Raw genomic sequence first — 21,050 nt, forward strand, 5'->3', positions numbered from 1 at the left:
GCGTAATACTCCATGGTGTATAAATGCCACATTTTTTTTATCCATTCATCTACTGAAGGGCATCTGGGTTGGTTCCACAGTCTAGCAATTGTGAATTGTGCTGCTATGAACATCGATGTAGCAGTATCCCTGTAGTACGCTCTTTTAAGGTCTTCGGGGAAAAGTCCAAGAAGGGCAATAGCTGGGTCAAATGGTGGTTCCATTCCCAGCTTTCCCAGGAATCTCCATACTGATTTCCAGATTGGCCGCACCAGTTTGCAGTCCCACCAGCAATGTACAAGAGTACCCTTTTCCCCACATCCTCGCCAGCACTTGTTGTTGTTTGACTTCATAGTGGCTGCCAATCTTACTGGAGTGAGATGGTATCTTAGGGTGGTTTTGATTTGCATTTCTCTGACTGCTAGAGATGGTGAGCATTTTTTCATGTACTTGTTGATTGATTGTATGTCCTCCTCTGAGAAGTGTCTGTTCAGGTCTTTGGCCCATTTGTTGATTGGGTTATTTGTTTTCTTATTGTTTAATTTTTTGAGTTCTTTGTATACTCTGGACATTAGGGCTCTATCTGAAGTGTGAGGAGTAAAAATTTGTTCCCATGATGTAGGCTCCCTATTTACCTCTTTTATTGTTTCTCTTGCTGAGAGAAAACTTTTCAGTTTAAGTAAGTCCCATTTGTTGATTTTTGTTATCAACTTTTGTGCTATGGGTGTCCTATTAAGGAATTTGGAGCCCGACCCTACAATATGTAGATGGGAGCCAACTTTTTCTTCTATCAGACGCAGAGTCTCTGATTTGATATCGAAGAACATAGACTATCCAAGGTATGTTAGAAAGTTGGTAGAAATTAATAAGCATAAATAAATATATGTATTTCAAAAGATAAACTACTTTTGAAATAACATTTTTTTTATTCTATACATTGTCTCAAGGAAATAAATACTAAAAAATTTACTAAGTAAAAAAGTTAGACTTTTATTTATGCCAAACTATCCTTGACTGGCATCACTTTTCAAATGGAGAGACCTAGTTTTCACAAAATGGGGTTTACTGAGCAAATCCATGAACTCTCCTTTTATCACTGTCTTGATTTAATGAAGTCCATTATCCTCCTGTCTTCACTCTTGTTGAAGAAAAAAACTCCTTTCACGCGCCTTTCCTGTTCTCACTTCTATCATGTCACTTTCCCACCATTAACACTACCTTCCACATGACACATATTGAGCATGGTGCTTGAATACACAACCAAAGAAACAAGATTGAATGATCCTTATTTAAAGTAAATAAATAAAAATCCATATCTACAAAGCAAGGGTTTTTCTTCTCGAAAATAAGGATGAGAACTTCTTGTATGCTTCTATGTCCAAATCGTACATTTTGGGGGTCAATAAATTCTTGTTGAATTCCACCTAATAGCATTATTCACTTTTTCAATGGGTTTATTGCAAATAATATTATCTCCTCTAATGAACTTGCAATTTATACAAATTGCTATTATGATAATATTCTATTTACAAAAAAGAAAAAAAAAACTTTTACCAATAATTTGTCCCTGCCAAAAATACATAAAAAATCATGAATCTCATATTAAACATAAAACATGCATAGTTTACACTTCAGTTATATGCTCTTCTTCCTTTCCCATTATTATTTCCCTTATTGTGCAAAAAGTCCACTCAAAAATGCATCAACTTATATTTTCTCCCTTATATCACACCTCTTCTTTAAATTTCAGTCTAGGCATACATTAGTCCACTTTCCAATACAGAATTGCTGAGATAATGAACTTATAAATAAGAAAGGTTTATTTTGGTTCACAATTTTCAAAATTCCAGATCATGATCAATTGTTTCTATGGCTTGTGGGCTTGTAACCAAAAACACATCATGTTGGAAATGCAGAGCAGAGATATATTAAAGGCCAGGGAACAAAAAGAAAATGGAAGAATCCAGGATCCCACAATTTCCTTTGGGGACACACTCCTAACTAAGAACTTCTGGTTATACCTTGTCCCTAAAGCTTCACACCATTTTCGAATAGCACCACACTGTGGACCAAATTTTTAATGTATGGACCTTGGGGAAATATTACCCATCTTCAAATTATACCAAGGAAATAGTAAAATCACTTTTAAAACTTTCATGACCCCCTTGCTAAAAATCAATTTTCTCACTCCTGATATCCCAGAACAGGCCTTGTTCACATTCATTCAGTCCTTGATTATTTCGTTCATTGACTGATTCACTGAGTCATTTAAGTGGTGGAAATAAAGAGTTAATAAAATAAAACATTGAATGTTAAATAAACTAGTTACAAAAATAGGAGTTTAAGTAAATCATTATAAAGCAACATGATAAAGGAAAAATAGTGAACACCCTCCTTTTATAAATAATCATTTGAATGCTAGGCCTTAATATTGTTCATAGATTCAAATATACAGTGCCAATATGTTGTCTTTGTATTGATTCATATAGGACTCCTAGCACACCAAACCATAAATGTACATCCTAAATGTTGAAAACCAAGTATCTGTGTAATACCTATCCAGTGTGAGCAAAAGAACATCGTCAATAATTCAGGATGCTTTCCTGATCACTGCCTGAAACAAATGGTAGATTATGTTAATGATTTACTTGTTTTTCCTAATAGTTTTGTCCACTAAATACATATCTAAACAATAGGAGATTTCTTCTGCTCTAAATAAATGGAATAATAGAAAATGCCTTCATTTTTACCTATCTTCTTTAACCCACCATGTTCCTGGTGTGGGTAGTTGTGATTCATTCATCTACACTAATGAATAGTATTTCACTATGTGTATGTATGTATACGCATGTGTGTATGTATACGCATGTGTGTATGTATACACACACAAGTATATACATACATATACGCATATATGTAATTTATCTACTTTATTTTTTATTTATGTTTTTAAGTTGAAAGATAATTTTATATTGTGCACAGTAGGATATTTTGAAGAATATATACATAGCGTTTATGCTTAGATTTAGCTAATTAACTGTTATTTTTGAGGAAAGAACACATAACATTTCATCACTAAGTTTGGTTATTTTGCTGTACAATTGAGCTCTTAAAATTTATTCCTCCTAATTAAATGGAAATATGTATCCTTTTATCAATATCTTTCCTTTCATAAGAATCTGTATCATTATCAGTTTTAGTATATTACAATAAATGTTGCTGAACGTATTCAGACACAGAAAACCTGGCACACATAAGAACACATTATTCTCAGGAATCAAATTGCTGTGTCATAGGATAATTATATTTAACTTTACTGAATAATTATTACATGGTTTACCAACCTGATTAAATGTAAAGCTTCATTAGTAGCATATAAGAGCTATTGTTGCTCTACAAATTCTTCACTATTTCGCTTAAGAGACTTCAAATATATTTGTCAATCTATAAGAATGTGGTGTCATTACATTTTGGTTCATTTTGAAGGTTTTGTAAACTAATGAGGTTAATAGGTTTTCCTGAATAAATTATTTTTCTTCAATACTGAGGATTGAACCCAGGGCATTGTGCCTTCTAAGGCAAACATTCTACTACTGACCTACATCACCAGACCTCTGAAAAAGTTTTTATTGACCATTTATATTTCCTCTTACATGAAATTAATGTTTAGTTATTTTGCCTATTTTATTATTGGGTTGTTTGTCTTTGGAGAATTATCTACAGATGCTTCTTATATACTGCATAAATAAGCACTTTTTATTACATAAGATGCAAGTAGTTGTAGTTAAGTAGTTTATTATTTTCTTTTACCATGGTGTAGCTTTCTTTCTTTCTTTTTTTTTTTTTTTGTTTGTTTGGAGCTAACAATTTCCAAGGTCTCAATCCATACATGGCCCACTGCATTGATCTGGGTTCAAGGTGAAGCAAAACATCATGGAGGAAAGATGTGAGGGTGGAAAGATGCTCAGATTTGGCCACAAGGAAGCAGAGGGAGAATTCTGCTCCACAAGGACAAAATATATACCTCAAAGGCCCACCCCCAGGGACCCATCTCCTCCAACCACACCCTACCTGCCTACAGTTACCACCCAGTTAATCCCTATCAGGGGATCAATGCACTAGTTAGGTTAAAAGTCTCATAACTCAATCTTTTAATCTCTAAACTTTCTTACATTATCTCATACATGAGCTTTGGGGGAACACCTCATATTTAAACCATAGATATGTGCTTTACCTCACCTCTCAGTTCTTGCTTTGAAATCTTGAAGAAAGCCTCCGTGACCCCCTAACTCCAGTATCCTTCATTTCTCAAAAATCAGCACCATAGGGGTGACTCCAAAGTTTGCTACCATCTTGAATGGTAGTGAAGCCTTCCGGGACCCTGACAGCAGCAGTCTTGGAGTGCCTGGCTGACTGAGTGTTGTGAAAGAACTTCCTAGGCCCCTCTGTTTTTTTTTTTTTTTTTTCTGGATATGCTTTAAAAAAGAAGTTATTCTAAATTCTGATACAAGCATGAGCAACTGATTATCCTAATTAGCATAAAGGAGCATCCAAAAGGGATTAAGACTCTGAGGAAAAAAACAGACACACCATTTACCAAGAGACACATATTTGCAGTACAATCCAAAGATGTTATGATTTATCTCCATTTAAATGATGAATATAAAATCATGTTTATATGATAATGGAGTCTAAGAAATGCACATTTTCTTTCGGAGCATTAACAAATGAGAGAACACCAGTCAAGAGAACCATTAATTCAGGAAAAAAAGTACTTAATTTTGCATTTAATTGAGAAAGATCTGAGTTGGTATATAGATATGAGAGTTGTCAGCCACTAAAAAATAGTATAGGTGAGAATAGATGAGATATTCCATGTGAGATATAAAGTAAGACTAGAGGAAGATTAAGAATATTAAGGATAATTCTTAATTAGAGAATATTTACCATTAAGACATTAGTGAATTTTGAGGTATTAGCTCCTTTAAAATTTTTAAAATGTATACATTTATTTTTGCAGTAGTGAGGATTGATTTCATGAGTGTCTTAACACTGAACTCCATCCCCAGTTCATTTTTATTATGATGATTATTTTATAATTTTGAGACAGGGTGTCACTAAGCTGCTGAGGGTCTTCCTTAGTTGCTAAGTCTGGCCTTGAACTTGTGATCCTTCTACCTTAGACTCCCTAATCACTAGGATTACAAGTGTGTGCCACCACACTCCATGATTTTTTTTTAACTTCTTAATGGACCTATAAGAGCAGAGAAATCAAAGATAATTTAGTGTATCAAAATTTGTGGGAAGACAGCATATCAAATTGGTTAGGGTATTTGATAAGATGTTAAGAAAAGGAGGAAGCAAAGTGTGAACTTGGAATGACAAGTTTCTAGAAAGCAGTGGGACATCAGTCACACAGCAGTCGGTATAGACACAGGAGAGGGAAGAAAACAGTAGGAAGGTAAGGAATCATTCAGGAAATAGCCTTAGCTCCTCAACAGCTGTTATCTCCCTGGGAGTATGTTGACAGGAAAAGGAGACAGACACATCCAAGTGAAGAGGAGAAAAAGGATAGAAGTAACAAAAAATAAAAAGTAATAAAAATCATAGCTCTTCTTTTGACTACAGAGGTTGGGAAATATCATCCTCATAGTAAGACCCTTTCCTACCTTCTGTGGCAGTACTCTCTCTTCCTTATTTATACCCCACTTTAAGAGTGAGAGATATTTATGTGAATGACTATTAAATTCTGGAATATCTCCTTTGCTCTAGTGATTACGCCATATGCATTTACAATAGCTTTTTCTTCAGTTGGAGCTCAACCTTTTGCATGTGTGCTAACTCTAGAGAAAAGAATTATGTGTAAGATTATATAAACACACACATAGACACTCATGCACATCTAATTGTCTACTGACCAGCTAAGTAAAACACAACAGATTAAAACAAGAAGATTCAAACTTTTAGCAGAACATGTTCATGAATTTCATTTGTTCACATTAAAAATAAACCCATGATATATTAATACTCTCTAACTATAATAAGAGCTGTTTACAGAGTACAAGTTTTATAATTTAAGTTTGATTGAGAATGAAAAGATAGTCAAAAAATTGAATAGAAAATATTTGTCTCTCTTCCGAATTCAGCTTCTCTATCAATTATGACCACTTTATATCTATTTTTGCAAATATTCTCCACACTCCTACAAAGTATAATTGCTAACAAAATTTTTCATTTCAGAAATTTTATTATGGAAAAGTTTATTTAGTTCTCATAATATGCATGACATTCAGTCAAATTCTGTTGAACACTGAGTGAAGTTCCTTATTCATGTCTTAATGGTTAAGATGCATGTACCTTGGCTAACACTGAAAAAACAAATCCTAGAGTCCTAGGTCTGCAAATGTCAGGTAAAGAAAAAATTTAATAAACATGTTGGGAGTGGCAAATGAATTATGGTCCATGAACTGCCCAGATATGGAGGTGATACCTTGGCTGGGAATTTCTCAGTTCAAAGATGCCAAGAAAACTTCCCAGTTGTAGGGCGACACTCTGTTCAAAGGGAAATTCTGTGGTTACCATGGAGTTTATCAGTTCTTGACCTAAGCTTCAAATGCCAGCTACCTGGGGATGGAGAATTGTGGGCACAAAGTAATGAATGTTATTGGGCTGTTCAAACTTTTGACGAACTTGGTTCTGTTTTAAAGTAACTTTCTTACAATGAATCCCTTTGATGTTGAAGCCTATACAATAAACATGCTAAGCCTGCTTCTGGCCATTAGGAATTTGATTGGTCCAAGAAGTCCTGCTTTATATTTGAGTCTGTCTTTCCTTTTTTTTTTTTTTCCCAATCCTCTCACCACCCTGTTTGGAAACTGAATAAACGTTGCACAGACAGCAGCATAAACACACCTTGATATCATGTTTTCAGTAGCAAACAATAAGTTTATTAATACAAATGTTTTCTTTTTTGCATTGATTAATGATTTATTGTTTCTGTGCCCAAACCCCTACATTTTTCTTGTTATTTGAGAGTAGACCTAACCTCTTTAAAAAAACACACATATTAATTATATTTGAAGATGCGTAATGTCATAATTCACTATTATGTCTATATCATATAATGATTAATTCAAGCCAATTATAATTTATCACTCAAATATTTATCATTTCTTTGTGTTGGAAACTTATAAATTCCCCTCTCATTTCTTTATAAATCATTGTAAACTATAGTCACACTAGTGGTCTGTAGAACTTACCTCCTTGTGTAATTGTATTTTAGTACCTGTTACCCAAGCTCCCTCTATTCTACCACTCTTTCCCCTGCCTATCTTTCAGGGACCACTATTTCAGTCTTTCTTCTATGAAAACAACTTTTTTAGTTTCAATTTCTTCTCTTCAAATTACTATGTGGTTTCTCTTTCTGCTTTAGACTCAGATTGATAGCTTTCTATGATACAATTGTGTAAAGCCTGGTTTGGAGTGATTGATTTCCCTTACAAGAGAGATTGTTCAGTATTCCCTGACAAACCATCCATAGTATCTTTATGAAGAGACACAAGTGTTCAATCTGTCTTTATCTGGTAAGTTCATTTCTTTGAGATCCAGTGTTGGCTCTTGGCTTATAAACATTTGAATTTGTTGCTGCTTCTTAATTCAGAGTTAATGGAAGCACAGTGTTTTTATGTAATCCTGACTCTGCTGTGCATAGTCATGTACTTAAGTATGTTTGCTTCCTACCATTCAGACAAATACCACTATTCTGCTCTTTAATAAAAGTGTTAAGTAGAAGAATAAAAGAGCAGGACAATTAATGGGTGAAAAACATTAATTTACCCTAGTGGTAGCAATTTAGAAGAGAATTGTCAAGAGACAATTACTCAGAGAAAAGGTGATAGCAAGAATATACGAGTCGCAGTAAAGACTGTTCAAGATTAAACAGCTGTGATTATCTGTCATCCCAACCTATAGTCAGCTCCCTTGATAACTAGGCATGTCAGCCACCCATGCTACTTGCAGATGCAGAGCAATACTAGTCAGAAAATGAGAACCCTCATGTTACACAATGCACATTAAAGGACAATAATAATTCTATACATTAGTTCACTGAAAACACGCTAAATTATAATTTCTTTATTGAATTGGCAATTTATGTTACTTTAATCACCAAGGCCACAATAATATGTAATTGAGAATCAGTCATTTACAAGGCAGTGGTGTTCAAAACAGTTTAAATTAAGATTTAGATAAATGAAAAATATAAAACAAATGTCTTGAGTCAAACTGTGAGAAACTAGTGATCAATTTTCCTTTAAAGAAATATGTGAAACCATGAACCTTGAGTTGCTTCCTCAGTATGAAATCTGTAGTACCATTAACCAGAGTCATGCTAAAGACAGATTGGACAACCAATAGGCATTTATCAGTTACATTTTTTGGATTCTCGATGGATTCTCTATTTCATGTTTGTTATTTGGTTTGTTGGTTAATTAATTTTTAGTTTTTTTTTTTTCCTGGTACTGGGGATTGAACCCTGGGATGCAGATGACCTATGACTAAATTACCCAGACATTTTTATTTTCATATTGAGATAGGATCTCACTATGTTACTTCCTCCTGTTTAAAAAAAGGGGCATGTGCTACTGTGCCCAGCATAGTTGTTTTTCTCTAATGTGATCTATCAATGAGTGTAATTGTTATATGAGATAATTTCTCATGTAAATTGCATTTATCTGTATGTCTGGTTAAGTTATAGGATACTTTGACTAACTTTAGGGCTTTGAAGTATTACAAGACTAGCTTTGAATCCATGGTCTATCATTTTCTAGGTGTTTGAACTTGTTCAAATCATAAAACATTCCTTGTTTTTACTTGCAAAAGAGAACAATAAAACCAACATTAATTTATGTTGCATAGATTAAAGGAGAGTAGTTGTAAAATCTTACATTAAGTTCAGCCATTCCTGTGTCACACAATCACAACAAATGATTTTAATGACTGCCAATAATGTCATTAGTTAGCATTACTTAACTTAATTACATGGTATCTTTATTACATTCAGAATCACTCTTGATTTTCAACCTTTCTCTGTGGATTTTATCTTTTTGCAATATAAAATTAAAAACCACTTATGCTTAATGTTTCTGTCCAGTTTGATAAGGTATTCTTATTTTATTTTTATTGTCATGTATATTTTTGCATTCCCCATATTAGTTTTAATATTAATATATCATTTTGCTTCACTTATTGCATAGGGCATGGCATTAGGTGTTTGAGGGGATATATTTTTCATAGTGAGATTTATATTTGAAATAACTTTTTATTGCAACAGATCTATTTGTCTCTAAATTAGTTATTTTATTTTATGCTCCTTTAATAAATATACCTCCATCAGTTAAATTTTAATGGTTATAGTTCATTCAGTTTTTAATATTCTGGAATTCTTTTCTTTTATTATTTTTTATTTTATTATTTAAAAAGTAATATTTATAAAATCTTCCTAAAGAAAATTTACACTTAAAATAATTATATTTGATTCTTCTCTATTGTTTCACGAGGGAAACTGTACATTAGGATAGAGTATAAATACTCTTCTCACCATCCTCCACCACCACATAAACATCTAAATATCTAAAAATATGAACAGATACATATATACTTATTTCACATGATTTAAATCCTCTATTTTGCTTAACTATTACATTGTAGAATCTATATTCTTTTGATTTTTATATTGTCATATTTATCAATATATCAACACAAGTCTTTGAACAACAACAACAAAAAAAAATACAATACTTGTGCAGATATAATATTTCCTAAAGAAAAAATGTTCTCAGGTAATAATTTCTTATATTGATACCCAGTAATCCTTAGACATATAAACAGTGACTGTCTTGATTACATTTCATTAATTAACAGCCTCTTGGAATGAAACTCTGGGTACATTTACCTAGATTCTATTTCATGTAATCTACTTGAACAATGATAAATATTAAAAATTAGAAATAATATATTAAAATATTCCCCAGCTACTAGTTCTGTAACATCACCTAGTTCACTAAAACTTTGCATGATATTGGATGACAGTGAATCCAAAACCAGACTCTAGAATGAGTACCTATACGGCATGCTTGCAGATTGTAGTGGTTTTCATTTAAAAAGTGTTCTACTAAATATGAAATTCAGAATGATTTACTTGTCTCCTAGAGGGATCTGCACAAATATTTCAGAGCTATTAATAATGGTCAAAGATTTACCATTTGGTAAAATCACAATACAGGGTAAATTAAATAAATGAATTTAACAGTTTCAAGTAGACACTTGAGGGATACTGATATTTAGCAATTACAGGCAAAAGAACAAAAAGTAAATTCGTCAAAGAGCTAATCTTAAATGATGTCATAGAAACAAGAGCCTTGTGCTGCAAATATCCAAGAATTCAACAGACGTCATCAAACAGTTTAGGATAAAACTAGGATTGAGAAATAAATTTTTGGTGATTATTCATTCTACTGAGATAATTCCCTAAAAATTTAAAATATAACTTGATGTGAACTAAAGTTGGCAATGGTTATAAATCACACTCTGGGTCTTTGGTGGTGTAGAAAAACATATTCATGGAATTCTTACAATTAGAGAACCTTTTAAAGAGAGTCATAGAGATTCAAAAATGTTTAAGGTTTTATGCTAAGGGATATAAACAAGTGTTAAGTAAATTTGGAATTAGAAAAAAAATTACTGGATGCCACCAATGGAAAATTATGCAGTGTTTTTCATTCTTCTATATTGTTGATTCCAGAATTTCATTGCTTGGAGCTATGTTACTATTTTGGAAGTCTACTATAAATTAATTTTGTATGATATGCAAATAAATAATCTCCAATGGAGGTTCTATTGATTTTTCTTTCTTAATATAAATTATTCCAATTTTTGATTGACTCACACACTTCTTTGCATAGTTTTAACATACCTTTGTTAGAATTGTCCTTTGAATTTTTTATAACACTTTACTATCTTCTTCAGTAATTGCGAATGAAATAAAATCTTCTCCACATACTTATATCTGCATAAATCTCATGGTTTTATCTATTTTACAGTTATTATTTAAAAATGGAAAATTAACAATTCAAGAGTGATGAAGAGCTATCCGTTGTAGGTGTATGAACATATTCCTTACATTCCAAATGAGACTTTACAAGGAATCCCTGCCAGCTTTTTAATCAGGTGAACTTTAGATAAGTCAATTGTCCCAAGTCATTATCACCATGATTTGCCTTGAAAACTCTAAGTCACTCTAAAGGGGCAGTATTTTCTTTGCACTGAACTCCCAACTGGGACATCACGACTTCCCAGGGTTGTAGATATTTCCCAGAATACAATATAGACAGGCCAAAGATTTAACAAGAAAGAAAGAGAGGAAATGAAAATGAATATAAGAAATATATGCCAGGAGTGGTGGTGCACATTTGTAATTCCAGCCAATCAGGAGGCTAAAGTAGGAGGATCAGAAGTTTGAGGCCAGTTTCCACAACACAGCAAGACCACATCTCAAAATAAAACAAAAAGTGGTAGGGATCCAGCTTAATGGTGGAGAATGCTTGAGTTCAATAATATACATGTATATTACATATTCAATAATACATATTTTATTTTACTCTATGTGTTATATTGTATATATTTTTATTTTATATATTTTTATTTTTATATATTTATATATATTTTATTGTATATATTTTACTCTATGTGTCATATTGTAAAGGAGCCTCAAAAAAAGTGCTACATGTTAGTCCTCTTTGCTAAATCATCACTTGATTATGAGAATGTTGAAGAAGAGGTTGCTTGAGCCCAGTGAATTATCATTTCTTATTTAAATATTCTTAAATTACTACTCCCCTATATAAATTATCCTAGTTCCTTTAAATATAAAAGTTATAGGACTGGATTCCTATTTCAATTCTGTAAGTATATTGTTAGGAAAATTATATAAAGTATGATAGAATTAATTACATGATATCTTTTCCTCATTTCCTCCCAAAGTCTGCATTGCCTGTCTGAAGTACCATTCATTATTTTATGGAAGTTGAAGAAAAATTCAATGTTTTATTATGCATTCTGATATGTGAATATGAAATGCACTTTATCTCTCTCAGTGTTTGTTGAATTAAACCTTGGAAAATACTCTTCAACAAAGTTTTAATAGTATTTCTTAGAAAAGTATGGGATGCTACATTATGAACAAAAATAGAAGACTTCTGACATATATATCAGAGTTCAAGGAAAAAAGAATTCTTTACATGCTCACTAAAAATAGTTAAGAACTTACTTGATTTCAATTTGAAAACATAAGTATAATACATATAGGAAAATCTAAGTTGGAAAAGAAATGATTTGACATCCAAGAAAATTTATATTTTTATTAGCACATACTAATTTTACCAATTCCTGGGATTCACTGTTACATTTTTGTCTGTGGATACACTACATTGATCATGTCCACCTCCCTGATGGATTAATCTGACACAACTTTCTTACGTACATAAATGAATATACTACAATGCATCTAAACATTGTGCACATCCATGAGACTGGGATCTTAATTAGAATAAGACATATTCCATGCTTGTGTAAATATAGCAAAATAGATTCTACTGTCAAGTATAACTAAAGAAAAAAAGAAAAAGATAAAAATATAACAGTGGCAAATCTTGATTAAAAACTATTCTATGTTTAATCATGTACAAATTAAAATATATTTTTAAAATATCCTTTTTCTTCTGTTAGATATGAGCATTTGTTTGTTCATTTGTTGAACAGCAATGATATTGTGCACATGTGGTACAGAATCCCAGTTCTTCCCTTTATTGGAAGTATGACCTAATTCATTTCACTTAATCTTACCAAGTCTTATTTTTCTCATCTGACATCAGACTAATAGAATCTTCCACCCTCACTTGCCCAGTCTACCTGAGAGTCAAGAAAATAATTAACATAAAAATTTATTTTAATATTAAACCTTCTTTCTTTTGGATTCATAAAAATATTTATTCATTTAACATTCATGAACCAAAAGTTTGATTTAGGCATAAACTACAGTTTACAGAGTAAATAAAAAACTGGAGACAGCCTTTATTCCTAGTCAGGAGTGTTACAAAGGAAGATCACTATTTTTTTTTCTGTTTACATAAAAGGCTTCTTACAGAGCACAGTCTTAAATAATAAACGTGCCAGTCACAAATGTTGCATGACTGTGCTAGGAGTGGGGATAGTGTCCTTATTTCTAATCTGCTTCTAAGGACAAACACACAGTATTGAAATCTTCATCCATAAAAGAATATTCTCCAGGAAATGTTTTCTAGGATTAATGGGAGCATGGAAAAGAAGAGATCCGTCACACCATTGAGTAGATTGCATAGGTACATGTCTTCCATGTAAAGACATCTTTCTATGTGATTCTTTAGGTAGAGTAGTGAGTTCATATTTAGGGGAAACATACACATTAAAGAAAATATTTAAAGAATTGTGAAGGATATTTGTTCTACCAGGCAGCCAAATAGAGATATTTGTAGTATGTAGGTGGTAAAAGAAAGAATAAAATTATCGAAACAGGTGAAAAGAACCAAAATGTTAATCAAGTGTACATCCAAACAGCAGCATAAAGGTGACATTTAAAAACAGTGGCTAAAAGACTAATAGGGCACTATGTAAAAATGTGGATGTGTAACCGATGTGATTCTGCAATCTGTATTTGGGGTAAAATTGGGAGTTCATAACCAACTTGAATCTAATGTATGAAATATGATATGTCAAGAGCTTTGTAATGTTTTGAACAACCAATAAAAAAAAGACTAATGTAGTACATGGTGTTGAGGTACGTATTTAATTATTTAGATATAAAAATATATTTTTTCAGAATATAAAACAACATAAATACAAAGTAAACAAAAAAGTTATAAAAAATAAAATATAAGAAGCAATATAAGGCTTCTATAAATTTTGTAAGGAAATAATAAAACAAAGATGAAATTAGTACAATATAAAAATATAAAGATCTTATATCAGAATAATAAAAAATATTAAGATAATAAATTAACGTTTTTATCACACATTAGGTTTTAGTTATTCTCATTAAGTAGGGATTCAATTTGTTAGTATTTATGAGTCAAATTTTTTTGAATTATTTTCTTTTATTGTAATAAGAAGGTTTAACACAGTATCCACCCTCTTTAAAAATTTCTGAATGCCCAATGCTACACTGCTATCTACAGACACAAAGTTGTACTTCGGGTCCTGAGAACAGAACTTACACATCTTGATCATTGAAACTCTAATCCTGTTGAGCAGCAGCCCACCATTTATCTCTCCTCCCAGCCCAAGGTAAGCACCACTCTACCTTATGTTTCTCTTATCTTTCTCTGAGTCTGGAAGTTTTAATACCTTCCTACTGGTAGAATCACGTAGTGTTGGAACTTTTGCAACTGGCTTACTTCACTTTCCTAAGTGTCTTCTAGGTTCATCTGGGATGTCACATGGGACAGAATTTACTTGTTTATTTAAGGTGGGAGTAATATTCCATTGTAGTCACGTGCATGCACATGTGTGTGCATACAACATTTTATTTATCCATTTATTCATTGATTGGAGTTATTTTTCATATATTTACTATTGTGAAAAATACTAAAATAAACACAGTACCTTCTCAAACTCATGAGTTCAGATCTTTCAAGGAAATATCCAGAAGTGGGATTAATTAATAATCACATGTGGTTCTATTTTATTATTATTACTAGAGAAATTGTTGAATGACATTTTATAGTACTATATCACTTTAAATATTTATATTTTCATCAATGGGCAAGGGTACCAGTTATTTTTTATTAGTTCTTTTTAATTATACATAATAGTGGAATGTATTTTGACATATTATACATGGATGGAGTATACCTTCCCATTATGGTGGTTGTATATGCTGTGGAGTTACACGAGTCAGATGTACATAAACATAAAAAAGTTATGTCTGATACATTCTACTGTCTTTCCTATTGCCATAACCCCCTCACTTTCTTTCAATCCCCTTTGTCTAATATATGAACTTCTGTTCTTCCCCTCCTCCATTGTGTATTAGTATGTGCACATCTGAGAGAACATTCAGCCTTTGGTATTCTGTGATTGGCTTTTTTCACTTAACATGATTGTCTCCAGTTCCATCCATTTATCACAAATGCCAATATTTTATTCTTCTTTATGGCTTAGTAATATTCCTTTGTGTATTGCTTTATCCATTCATTTGTTGAAGGGCATCTCCGGTGGTTCTATAGCTTAGTAATTGTGAATTGAGCTGCTGTGAAAATTGATATAGCTGCATCAAAATTGTATGCTGATTTTAAGTCCTTTGGGTATATGCTAAGGCATGGAATGACAGGGTAAAATGGTGGTTCTATTCCAAGTTTTCTGAAGAATCTCCATACTACTTTCCAAGTGGTTGCACCAATTTGCAATCCCACCATCAATGTATACATGTACCTTTTCCCCCACATTCTCACCAACATTTATTATCACTTGTATTCTTGGTTGTTGCTACACTGGAGTAAGATGAAATATCAGTGTAGTTTTAATTTGCATTTCAATATTGCTAGTGATGTTGAATATTTTTCTATATATTTATTGACCAATCATATTTTTTCATCTGTAACATGTCTGTTCAGTTTCTTTGTGCATTTATTGATATGCTTATTTATTTATTTTTTTGGTGTTAAGTTTTTTGAGTTATTTGTATATCCTAGAGATTAATATTCTGAGATGCAAGTGGCAAAGATTTTCTCTCATTCTGTAGGCTCTCTTTTTACATTTTTGATTGTTTTCTTTGCTGTGAAGAAGCTTTTTTTAGTTTGATACCATCCCATTTCTTAATTATTGATTTTACTTCTTGCACTTTAGGAGTCTTTTTGAGAAATTCAGTACCTAAGTCAACATGATAGCTATATGGATCAACTTTTTTCCTAATTGGCTCAGGGCCTCTGAGCTAATGCCTACATCCTTGATCCACTTTCAGTTTTGTGCAGGTTGCGAGATAGGGGTTTTATTTTATTTTGCTATATATGGATTTCCAGTTTTCCCAGCACCATTTGTTTTTGGCACCATTGTATACTGTGGGATAAATGTATTTATTTGGATTTGTTTCTGTGTTTTCTATTATGTACCATTGGCCTACATGTTGGTTCTGATGCCAATATCATGCCATTTTTGTTACTAGGGCTCTGTAGTATAACTTTAGGACCTGTATTGTGATGTCTCCAACTTCACTTTTCTTGCTGAGAATTGCTTTGGCTATTCTAAGCCTTTTATATTTCCAAGTGGATTTTATGACTATTTTTTCAATTTCTAGGAATAACATCATTGGAATTTTAATAGTAATTTCATTAAGTCTGTATAGCACTTTTAGTAGTTCGACCATTTTGACAATATTAATCCTGCCTATCCAAGAACATGGGAACTCATTCCATTATGTAAGGTCTTCTTCAGCTTTTTTTTTTTCAATGTTCTGTATTTTTCATTGTAGACATCGTTCACCTCTTTTGTTAGTTTAATTCCCAAAAGTTTTATTTTCTTTGAGGCTATTATGAATGGGATGGGTTTCTTAATTACTCTTTCAATTGATTCATGAGTGATATATAGGAATGCATTTAATTTATAGGTGTTAAATTTATATCCTGCTACTTTATTGAATTAATTTATGAGTCCTAGAAGTTTACTATTGAAGTACTTTTGGGTCTTCTAAATATGGAATTGCAAATAGTGATAGTTTTAGTTCTTCTTTTCGTGTTCATATCCTTTTAATTTCTTTCCTCTGTCTAATTGCTTTATATAGAATTTCAAGGGCTATGTTGAGTAGCAGTCGTGTCTTGATACAGTTTTTAGAAGGAATGCTTTCCTTTTTGTCCACTTAGAATGATGTTAAGTGGCCTTGGGCTTAGCATAGATAGCTTTTACAATGTTGAGGTATTTTCCTCCTTTTCATAGTGTTTCTAATGTTTTGAACATGAAGGGGTGCTGTATTTTGTCAAATGCTTTTTCTGAATCTATTGAGATGATTATGGTTCTTGCTTTTAAGTCTATTGATGTGATGAATTACATTTATTGATTACAGAAGTATGCTGAACCAAACTTGCATCCCAGGGATAAAGCCCACTTGATGATGGTGCACCATCTTTTTTAAATATGTTTTTGTATGAGATTTGCCATTATTTTATTAAGAATTTTTGCATTTATGTTTATGAGGGATATTGTTCTGAAGTTTTCTTTCCTTGATGTGTCTTTGTCTGGTTTTGGTATCAGGGTGACATTAGTTTCATAGGATGAGTTTGGAATGATTGTATATCCCCAGCTCTGAAATGTCATTCTTTATCTCTTCTTATTAAATTTGACTCGCAGTTCTCTTTATCTGATATAAGGATAGAAATTCCTGCTTGTTTGTGGGATCTATGTGAAGGATATATTTTTAACCATCCACTTACCTTCAGTCTGTGACTGTCTTTGCCTTTGAGGTGAGTCTCTTGTAGACAGCATACTGATGTGTCTTGTTTTTTAATCTCATCTTTTGATTAAAGAATTTAGTCCATTTACATTCAATGTTATTATTTAGAAATGATTTTTATTCCCTGTCATTTCTATTTATTTATCATTTTTTTCTTTCAATTTGTTTCTCCCTTGATTGACAAATTTTCTAGTGTAGTTCCTCTCTTTTCTGGTTTTCACTTTTATTTTTCCTGTCTTCATCATAGTGTATTTTATTGAGAATGTTATGCAGTGCAGGGTTTCTGGTTGTGAATTCTTTTAACTTTTGTTTTTCATGGAAGATTTTTGTTTCATCATCAATTCTGAAGCTTAATTTTGCTGGGTATAATATTTTTGGCTGGCATCCATTTTCTTTCAGAGCTTGGTATGTATTATTTGAAGCCCTCCTAACTTTGAAGGTCTGAGTTGAGAAATCAGCTGAGATCTAGACTGGTCTCCCTAAAATGTGACCTGTTCATTTTCTCTGAAAGCCTTTTAAATTACATTTTTATTCTGTATCTTAAGCATTCTCATAATAATGTGTCTTGGATAGAGCCTACAGAATGGTAGAAAATCTTCACCATATGCACCTCAGATAGAGCAATCTCTAGGATATATAAGGAACTCAAAAAACATAATACCAATAAATAAATAAATAACACAATCAATAAATGGGCTAAAGAACAACTGAACAGACATTTCACAGAAGAAGAAATACAACTCATCAACAAATATATGAAAAAAAATGTTCAACATCTCTAGTAATTATAGAAATACCAATTAAAATTAATCTGAGATTCCATCTCACTCCAGTCAAAATGGTAATTATCAAGAATATAAGCAAAAAAGAAATGTTGGTGAAGATGTGGGGGAAAGGTACATGAATACATTGATGGTGGGATTGCAAATTGGTGCAACTACTTTAGAAAACAGTATGGAGATTGCTCAGAAAAGGGAGAATGGAACTACCATTTGATCCAGTTATCCTGCTCCTTGGTTTATCCCCAAAGGACTTAACATCAGCATACTACAGTGACACAGTCATATCAAATGTTTATAGTAGCTCAATTCACAATAGCTAAACTATGGAACCAACCCAGGGTCCCTTCAACAAATGAATTGATAAAGACATTATAGTATATATGCACAATGGAATATCACTTAGCCTTAAAGAAGAATAAAATTATGGCATTTGCCAGCTAATGAAAGGAACAGAAAAATATCATGCTAGGCAAAATAAACCAATCCCCCAAACCCAAAGGCTGAATGTTTTCTATTATATGTGGATGCTAATTCACAATAAGGGGGAGGGGTAGAGTAGTGCTAGTTTGGAATAGACAGAGGGGAGTTAAGGAAGGGTTGGGGTTGTAGGGGTAGGAATGATAGTAGAATTAATCAGATATTGTTACCCTAAGTGCATATATTATTACATGATCTATGCAACTCTGTCATGTACAACCAGAAGAATGAGAAGTTATACTCCATTTATGATGTGTCAAAATATATTCTACTGTCATGTATAACTAATTAGAACAAATTTTAAAAAATATATGTCTTGGTGTGTGACTTTTATAATTTTTTATACCTAGTGAACCTCAAGCTTCTGTATTTATTTATCTTTTCATTCTTTAGGATTGGGAAAATTTTTCATATTATTTCATTGAAACAGTTGTGCATACCTTTAGTTTGTGTCTCTGAGCCTTTATTAATCTTGATAAATTCAGTCCTTTCAGATTATCTCTTATTTATTGGATGTTCTGTTCATGGTGTCTTAACATCTTTTTTCCAAGGTCAACTTTATTTTCAAGACTATATATTTTGTCTTCATTACCTAAAACTCTGTCTTTCAAGTGGTCTAGTCTATTGGTGGTGCTCTCCATTGAAAAAAATATGGAATATTTCATGAATTTGCAGGTCATCTTTGCACAGGTGCCATGCTAATCTTCTATATATTATTCCAATTTTAGTATATGTGCTGCCACAGCAAACACAGGGTACCTGTTCTCTGCTTCCTTGCCAACACTGTTTCTTCTACTTTCTCCTCCTCCTCCTCCTCCTCCTCCTCCTCCTCCTCCTCCTCCTCCTCCTCCTCCTTTTTCCTCCTCCCCTCCTCCTCCTCTGCCGCCGCCGCCGCCGCCTCCTCCTCCTCCTCCTCCTTCTTCTTCTTCTTCTTCTTCTTCTTCTTCTTCTTCTTCTTCTCCCTCCTTCCTTCCTTCCTTCCTTCCTTCCTTCCTTCCTCCTCCTCCTCCTCCTCCTCCTCCTCCTCTCCTCCTCCTCTCCTCTTCCTCCTCCTCCTTCTTCTTTTTCCTCCTCCCCTCCTCCTCCTCTGCCGCCACCTTCCTCCTCCTCCTCCTCCTCCTCCTCTTCCTCCTCCTCCTCCTCCTCCTCCTCCTCCTCTTCTCCTCCTCTCCTCCTCCTTCTCCTCCTCCTCCTTCTTTTTCTCCTTTCCCTCCTCCTCCTTTTGATAATACCTAGGCTAACAGGATTGCAGTGATATCTCAGTAAAGTTTTGGTTTGTATCTCCATGAATGATTATTAATGTTTTGCATATTTTTATATATTTGTTGTCCTTTTTATGTCTTCTTTGGAAAAAATGTGTATTTAAATTCTTTGCTTACTTTTTAAAGCAGGTTACTGTTTGTTTGTTTTCCTCATGTGTTAGTAGAGTTCCTTGTATATTTTAAGAGGTAATAAGATATATGGCAACATTCTTCAGCAAAAATGCACCAATCAATGTAAAATCAATACAGAAAAGATGATTCATTTTTTTCAAAAAGAGGGTGGAATGAAGGAAGGGAACAAAAAAAAAGGCAAATGTACCAAAATGGCTTTTTAAAAAATATTATCATATATTTTTGAATGGGAGATACCCATGAAAGCTAACATGTTTGATTTGAATGAGTTTTATGATACAAGATTTCAGGAAAAATAGAAATTGGAGATATAATAGGGATTATTTTGATTCAGTTATTCTGATTTAAGGGTTTTAGCCACAGTTTATCACAGATCTGCTCTGTTGAATATGAGTTTTTATTCAGGTTTTTTTTTTTCTAATATACAAAAATAGAAAAAAAAACTTACATATTTACTGTATAAGGTCTTGCAGAGCTAGGATATATTCTTAGGTTTGATATCTGAATATCTATGTACAAAGGAATAATATGATAATGTTAGTGGAGAAGATTGTAAGCAAGGGTATTCATTTTACTTTTTAGAATTGATTTGGATTTACTAAGATAGTAAAGATAGACAAAAATTTATACATATAAAGGGCTAATAGTAAAACTTAGTATGAAGTGTTGTTGTATATTACCATAAATGAACATACAAATTAACTCTATTGATGTTCATATAAAATTTAGTAGAGATAATATTTAACTAGATCCAATAATATATTTAGTAACCTTTTTTAATCTGTGATGAATTTTACCATATTGATGATTAAAACCTTTATGGTAGATAGAATTCTATAATAAGGCATGCATTATGAAAAGAAAAAAACATCCCAATTGAAAGAA

At 32.5% G+C, this 21,050-nt stretch overlaps 1 non-coding gene across 1 annotated transcript; it reads right to left on the minus strand.

Moving 5' to 3' along the window:
• Positions 1–19,416: 19,416 nt before the first annotated feature.
• LOC114099526 (U6 spliceosomal RNA) lies at positions 19,417–19,523 on the minus strand. The gene has a single exon (XR_003583914.1). It is a non-coding gene; the product is annotated as a U6 spliceosomal RNA (small nuclear RNA).
• Between the last annotated feature and the right edge of the window lie 1,527 nt (positions 19,524–21,050).

The sequence above is a fragment of the Marmota flaviventris genome, chromosome 14, assembly GCF_047511675.1.
Source record: "Marmota flaviventris isolate mMarFla1 chromosome 14, mMarFla1.hap1, whole genome shotgun sequence".
NCBI classification, from domain to species: Eukaryota; Metazoa; Chordata; class Mammalia; order Rodentia; family Sciuridae; genus Marmota; species Marmota flaviventris.